General features: G+C 43.4%; 1 long non-coding RNA gene across 1 annotated transcript in view; it reads left to right on the forward strand.

Annotated features, from left to right (window-relative positions):
• Positions 1 to 5,399, forward strand: part of LOC136587186 (uncharacterized) — a 26,554-nt gene extending 21,155 nt beyond the window's left edge. The window contains exon 3 of the long non-coding RNA XR_010787432.1: positions 5,257 to 5,399. This is a non-coding gene — a long non-coding RNA (uncharacterized lncRNA). The remainder of the gene's footprint in view (positions 1 to 5,256) is intronic.
• Positions 5,400 to 6,000: the final 601 nt, after the last annotated feature.

Genomic DNA, 6,000 nt, shown 5'->3' on the forward strand with positions numbered 1-6,000 from the left:
GCAATGGCATTTGGCGCTGAACACTGAGGAAGAAACATCTAATGTTGTTGGGCTGATTGGCTTGTTTGGGTATTTATTCCGGCTGGTCTTTGCAGAGGATTCTGGTAACACACTTGTATACTGATCCTGCTCAGTGACTAGGTATGTTTTGCCTTTGAGTGTTTCTTTTCATGCGTTCTGCTTTTAGACTTTGGACTGCCAGCTTCTCTCTCCAGTATTCACTTTTTTGTGTTCTTGAACCCTGACTTCGCCTTCTCTATTCTGTCCTGCCTTGTCCTCATATATTCACTCACTTCTATATTACACCTAGGGAATCAATTTAGGTTCCAGATGTGGGGTTGCCCTTCTTAGGGCAGGTGCTCCATTTTATTGGCAAGGGTCAGATCATGGAAAGATCCTAGGACAGTGGTGGCAAACCTATGGTTGTTTGGGTTGGCTGATTCACCCCCTAGTGAAGGGCGGTGAATCAGCCAACCCAAACAACCAATCAGGTTGCTGGAATTGCTAAGTAGGGCAGAAGTGGTGTGGAAAAAGTTGATATGCCCTCGATACTGGTGTAATATTTCGCCACCAGAAGTAAGGTGGGGGCGACATAATACACCTGTCACCCAACGGATTCACTGGGGGCGGAGGACTGCGAAGAGGCTGAGAGCGGCGACAAAGGTACTGCAGAGCCTGCCCAGTGGCCATGGCATAAAGGACAGCGCCGACCCTGGGAGCTGCGGCAGCAGAGGCTGAGAGGTGCAGGATGACAGCGCAGAGCGCACCACAAATGTGAGTGGGGGAGCCGCTATGGGAAGTCACTATTACCGCCGGGGCCGCTATAGGATGTCGCTATTACCACCGGGGCCGCTATGGGATGTCACTATTACCGCCAGGGCCGCTATGGGATGTCACTATTTCTGCCGGGGCCGTTATGGAATGTCTCTATTACCACCAGGGCCGCTGTGGCATGTCGCTATTACCGCTGGGGCCGCTGTGGGATGTGGCTATTACCCCTGGGGCCGCTGTTGGATGTCGCTATTACCACTGGGGCCGCTGTGGGATGTCGCTATTACTACTGGGGCTGCTGTGGGGTGTCGCTATTACACTGGGGGCCGCTGTGGAGTGTCGCTATTACACTGGGGGCCGCTGTGGGGTGTCGCTATTACATTGGGGGCCGCTGTGGGGTGTCTCTATTACACTGGGGACCTCTGTGGAGTGTCGCTATTACACTGGGGGCCGCTGTGGGGTGTCGCTATTACATTGGGGGCCGCTGTGGGGTGCCTCTATTACACTGGGGGCCTCTGTGGGATGGCAGGGTTGTTTCAAAATGGACAGCATGCAGATTTTGACTGCTTTTTGGATGCAGAAATGCTGCAGAATTTTCCACAGAAATTTCCGCTGAAGACATTCTGCGGTATTTTCGCATCCAAAAAGTAGTCAAAATCTGCACGCTGTCTATTTTGAAGCAGCCCTGTCCTTTTTAGAACGACAGGGATAAAATCGTACATCATGCTAAGCCCCGCCCCCTGACATGTTGGCACTTTGCAGAAAATAAGTGGCTTTTGGATTGCAGTTTGGGCACTTGGTCTCTAAAAGGTTCACTGTCACTGTCCTAGGACTCTCCTCCATTTCTGCCCCTATCTATTGTCCTATCTCGGGAGTCTTAGCAACTGAGAGACTCCCTGTGTTCCACTTGTGAATCAGACTGTCATTCAGTCTGTAACTGTTGGTCAGTTCCTTTGACAGGACTGCGCAGATGTGACATACGACTGGCACATCGTGATAACTCACTTTACAGCACTGTAGTACATTATAGTTATAAAGAATTACATGTCAAACTATCGTTTGCTACATTTGTAAGTGCAGCACAGGAGAAGTCATAGATATGGAAGCTTTTCTTCTAATGTCATTCAACTGGTCTAGAACATTTTAGTACAGCATAAGCTTTATCTGACATGGTTGTATTGCTGCTTACAATGCCTGGTCTGTGGGAGGTGCTACATAACTCAAAATACATTTGGCTAAAACTGGAAAAAGCTAGAGTAACTATAGGTTGGAGCATATAGTTACGTGCTTTAGAATTCTATGATCTGGAGACCCCAAAAATGTAGATTTCTGTACTACTTAACCAGCTTATTGTCACATGGGGTCAACTGGAGTCATTACCCTAGATATTGCTACATAGAAGATATCTAATTATGGCCAACCTTGGCTACATGTGATCCGTAGTGCTGTCTTAAAAGCATTATGGGCCCCCGGGCACAGCAGTGTACAGGGGCCCCTACGACAACTACTCAAGGAATAAAGTGGACGAGTAAGTTAGTAACCAGTGACCTAAACCGGAGAACAGGAAGTCTAAGTCTAGGGTCTATTTTCCTCTTGCACTGTAGACGTCTCTTTGTTCATAGTGCCAGGCTAATTTACACTAGAAAGTAACGAGGCAATGTACTGCGCTTCACAAGATGATCCACACATCCATTATCTTTTTATTAATCTTTTTATTTTAGAAATTATGGATAATTTACTGTAGGAATTATGGGTTATTAGAATGTGAAACAGAAGTGACAAAATTAAAGTTAATAATGAAAAATGTTTGGTACCGTGTTAGCCAGTAGAGCAAAATGTGATTGTTCCCAGCAAGAGAAACCAAGTAATCTTGTAGATATGATACCTTTTAATGGCTAACAAAAATACATGATGTTAATGCAAGCTTTTGAACCAACACAGGGTTCTGCTTCAGGCTTAAATGAAATAGCTCCGAAGAGGCATGCATATTTATACACACATACATAAGACAAAGCACAGACATGGATGTGCATAATTTGTACTTAAAGGAATACTACCACAGAAACATCTTTAAATAGTCACTGATAAGGGAGTCAAGGTTTTATGGTCCCTGAATTAGTGTTGGGAGGGATCACCAGGCCAGCAGTGCTATAGATTTCTATTGAAAGTGTCAAAAGTTGTTATAAATTTATATTCTCAAATTCTTCTATGGCTTTGTGACCTGAAACTGCCTTTCAGTATCATAACATTCATGTCTTCCAAGTTGTGTCTGTGACTAGAAAAGTGCTCCGCCACAGGGAACTCTGTCTTTCTCTGTTTAATTGTGTGGCGATGAGACCTCATCCTCACTTTAAGTTTTTGTCCTGTTTCTCCAATATAAAGGCCCCCTACAGGGCATTTACTGCACAGGATCAGGTACACAACATCAGACGTGGAACATGTGAATGTCCTCGGGATCTTATAGTCCAGTTGTGTGTTGGGGATTTGTATCCTGTCCTTGGTCCGTATATGTGAGCAGGTCTTACAGTTCCTTACATTACAGGGATAAGTTCCTTTTTGTGTGTCAGAGGACAATTCACTCCTGATTGTAAAGTTCCTATAATCTGAAGATTGGCTGTAACACAGAACTGGAGGGTCCGGGAATATGGTTGTCACGTGGTCATCCTTGTGTAGGGTATGATGGAGTTTCTTTGTGGCTTTCCTTAGTATATCCAGCTGTGTATATCTAGCTAATTGTAGGTCACTACTAAAGGTACACGATTGTTTCCTTTCTTCTCTGTTTATCGGAGTAGTTGATTTCTGGGTATCCTGGTGGCTCTGGTGATTTGATCATTAATTGAGGTGGAATGGTAGCCCTGATTTAAAAATGTCCTTTTAAGAAGGCATAGATGTTCCTCTCTGTCTGTTGGGTTGGAGCAGATCCGGTTGTATCTGATGGCCTGGTTGTAAGCGATCGACTTTTTGATGTGTTTAGGGTGGAAGCTGTCCCATCTGAGGTATGTTGGCCGATCAATCAGTTTCCAGGATAGGGATGTCTCTTTTGAGTTGTTTGAAATGTTTATGGTGGTGTCCAAAAAGTTGATTTCTGTAGCTTAATGTCAGGTTTATTGTGGGTTGAAATGCAATGAATATCTCATAGAGTTTTATTAGTTCTTGTTTGGTGTTGGTCCAAATGATTATGATGTCATCAATCTAGCAGAAGTAGGCCAATGGTTTTCTGGAGCAGGAGGCCAGAATGTCACTCTCCTGTTTTGCCATGAAAAGGTTGGCATATTGTGGTGCCATTTTACTGCCCATGGCAGTTCCAGTGAGTTGCAGGAATATCTCTTTGCCAAAGGAGAAATAATTGTGTATGAGGATGGATCTTGTGAGTTGTAACACGGATTCAGAGGCAACCCGATTGGCCTCAAGGTGTGCCTGGCAGGCGGTCAGTCCATCTTTATCTGGAATGTTGGAATATAAGGATTCCACATCCATTGTGGCCAGGATGATGCCATCGGCAAGGGGACCTATGGTTGATAGTTTGTTCAGTAGGTCCATGTTCACACATGGCATAGACAGATTGGAGCCAAGTTCATATCCCGCAACACAACATTATCATATATGATACAAAGTGCATTGAAATGTTAACATACATACATTAGTATGGGACCCCTATGCTTGTTAAGGCCCCCGGGAAGTGCCCATCAGGCACATGCGTTAAAATGGCACTCCTTGGTTCTGGTATTGCATCTATGTACCGAGGTTGATTCATGCTGTTTTTGTGTTATGAGTTTGGTTATGGTGTTGTATGTATGTTATGAGCTTGTTTACATTATTGTATCTATGTACAAAGGTTGATTCATGCTGTTTCTGTGTTATGAGCTTGGTCCTAGTGCTGTATATATGTCATGAGTTTGGTTGTGGTACAGTATTTATCTACTAAGTAGTTGTAGTGTGGGTATGCTGCTATCTTTCTGTTTTCAGCCCAAGTAGAATACTGGCAGACTGCTTATCAGTGCTATACATATTGCTTTTTTTCTTAGGACAGGGGCGCAAAAATTCTACACAGGGTGCCATTTAACCGAAGACTAGCTAGCAGTGCATCTCCAGGGATCCACTGAGTATAATGGATCACAGCAGATACAAAGCTTCCTACTTGTGGCATATTTCCCCAGCTATACATAAACTCTGCAAGGTTCTGGTAAATGTACAAAACAGAATGCCAGGTAACATAGTTCTGACAGGTTGTTGAAGAAGCAGAAATATCACATAAACCTAGAAGTGGCCATGTGTTATAGCCGCAGCTACACCTGCTAGCGATACGCCCGTTAACTAGAATAGGATATGTTTAAAGAAACTTGAATCATACATCCTTACAAGGATATATCAGATACCTGTTCTAGTACCATTTATATTCTGGGAAAGGTATATAATAATTAATTGGCCTGTATAGAATTCCCATTATATGTCACTAACATATGTATTGTCTACTTTTTCTTACAGATATTTGCCAAGTCTACTGCATATAATATCCTTCTGTCCTTGAGAACCCCTGTAGTATTCACCAATCCACTGATGAACTATACAATGTTCTATCCATATCTTAAGGTATTAATAGAAACAAACTTCACTTCTGTTAATGTCGGAACACTTGGCATGCTTTCTGTACGTATGAACAAAAGGCTGAACAGCGATAACATACGGTATAATAAAACACCATATTGTATGGTAAGTGAGGTGAGACACAGCTTTATTTAACAGCATTAAAACATGGGAAAAGATCTTGACGCAGTCCTCGGTCAATGAGATGATCACCGCACACCTTCTGTGGGCATGTGGATGCCATTTGTCCAGATGCCAGCTTTCATAAGAAACAAGGTTCTCTCCCCTTACCAAGTGGCAACTTTTGCAAGTAAACCAAACCAACCTCTTGAACAGAAAAAGAATAGCTATCATCCGTAGAATTCATACTATGGGTGGCCATATACATAAGATACACTGTATAATGCGATTTTGGTGGGTTCAGGCAATCATAATATGTATGGTGGTTTCCCAACTCTCCCCCAACAGCATATGTCATTGGACATAGCTATTGGCCAAATGAGCTATGTCATGTGTATGGGTAGTATAACTACCATTTCATGGAATGAGAGTGTGGGAGCGCAGCTTAAAGGGATATAACCATCTTGGAATGTTATTGTATGCCACTAGGATGCTCTATTAGAATCTGCTAGGTCAGGATCCTAT

This window comes from Eleutherodactylus coqui, chromosome 12, assembly GCF_035609145.1.
Source record: "Eleutherodactylus coqui strain aEleCoq1 chromosome 12, aEleCoq1.hap1, whole genome shotgun sequence".
NCBI lineage: Eukaryota > Metazoa > Chordata > Amphibia > Anura > Eleutherodactylidae > Eleutherodactylus > Eleutherodactylus coqui.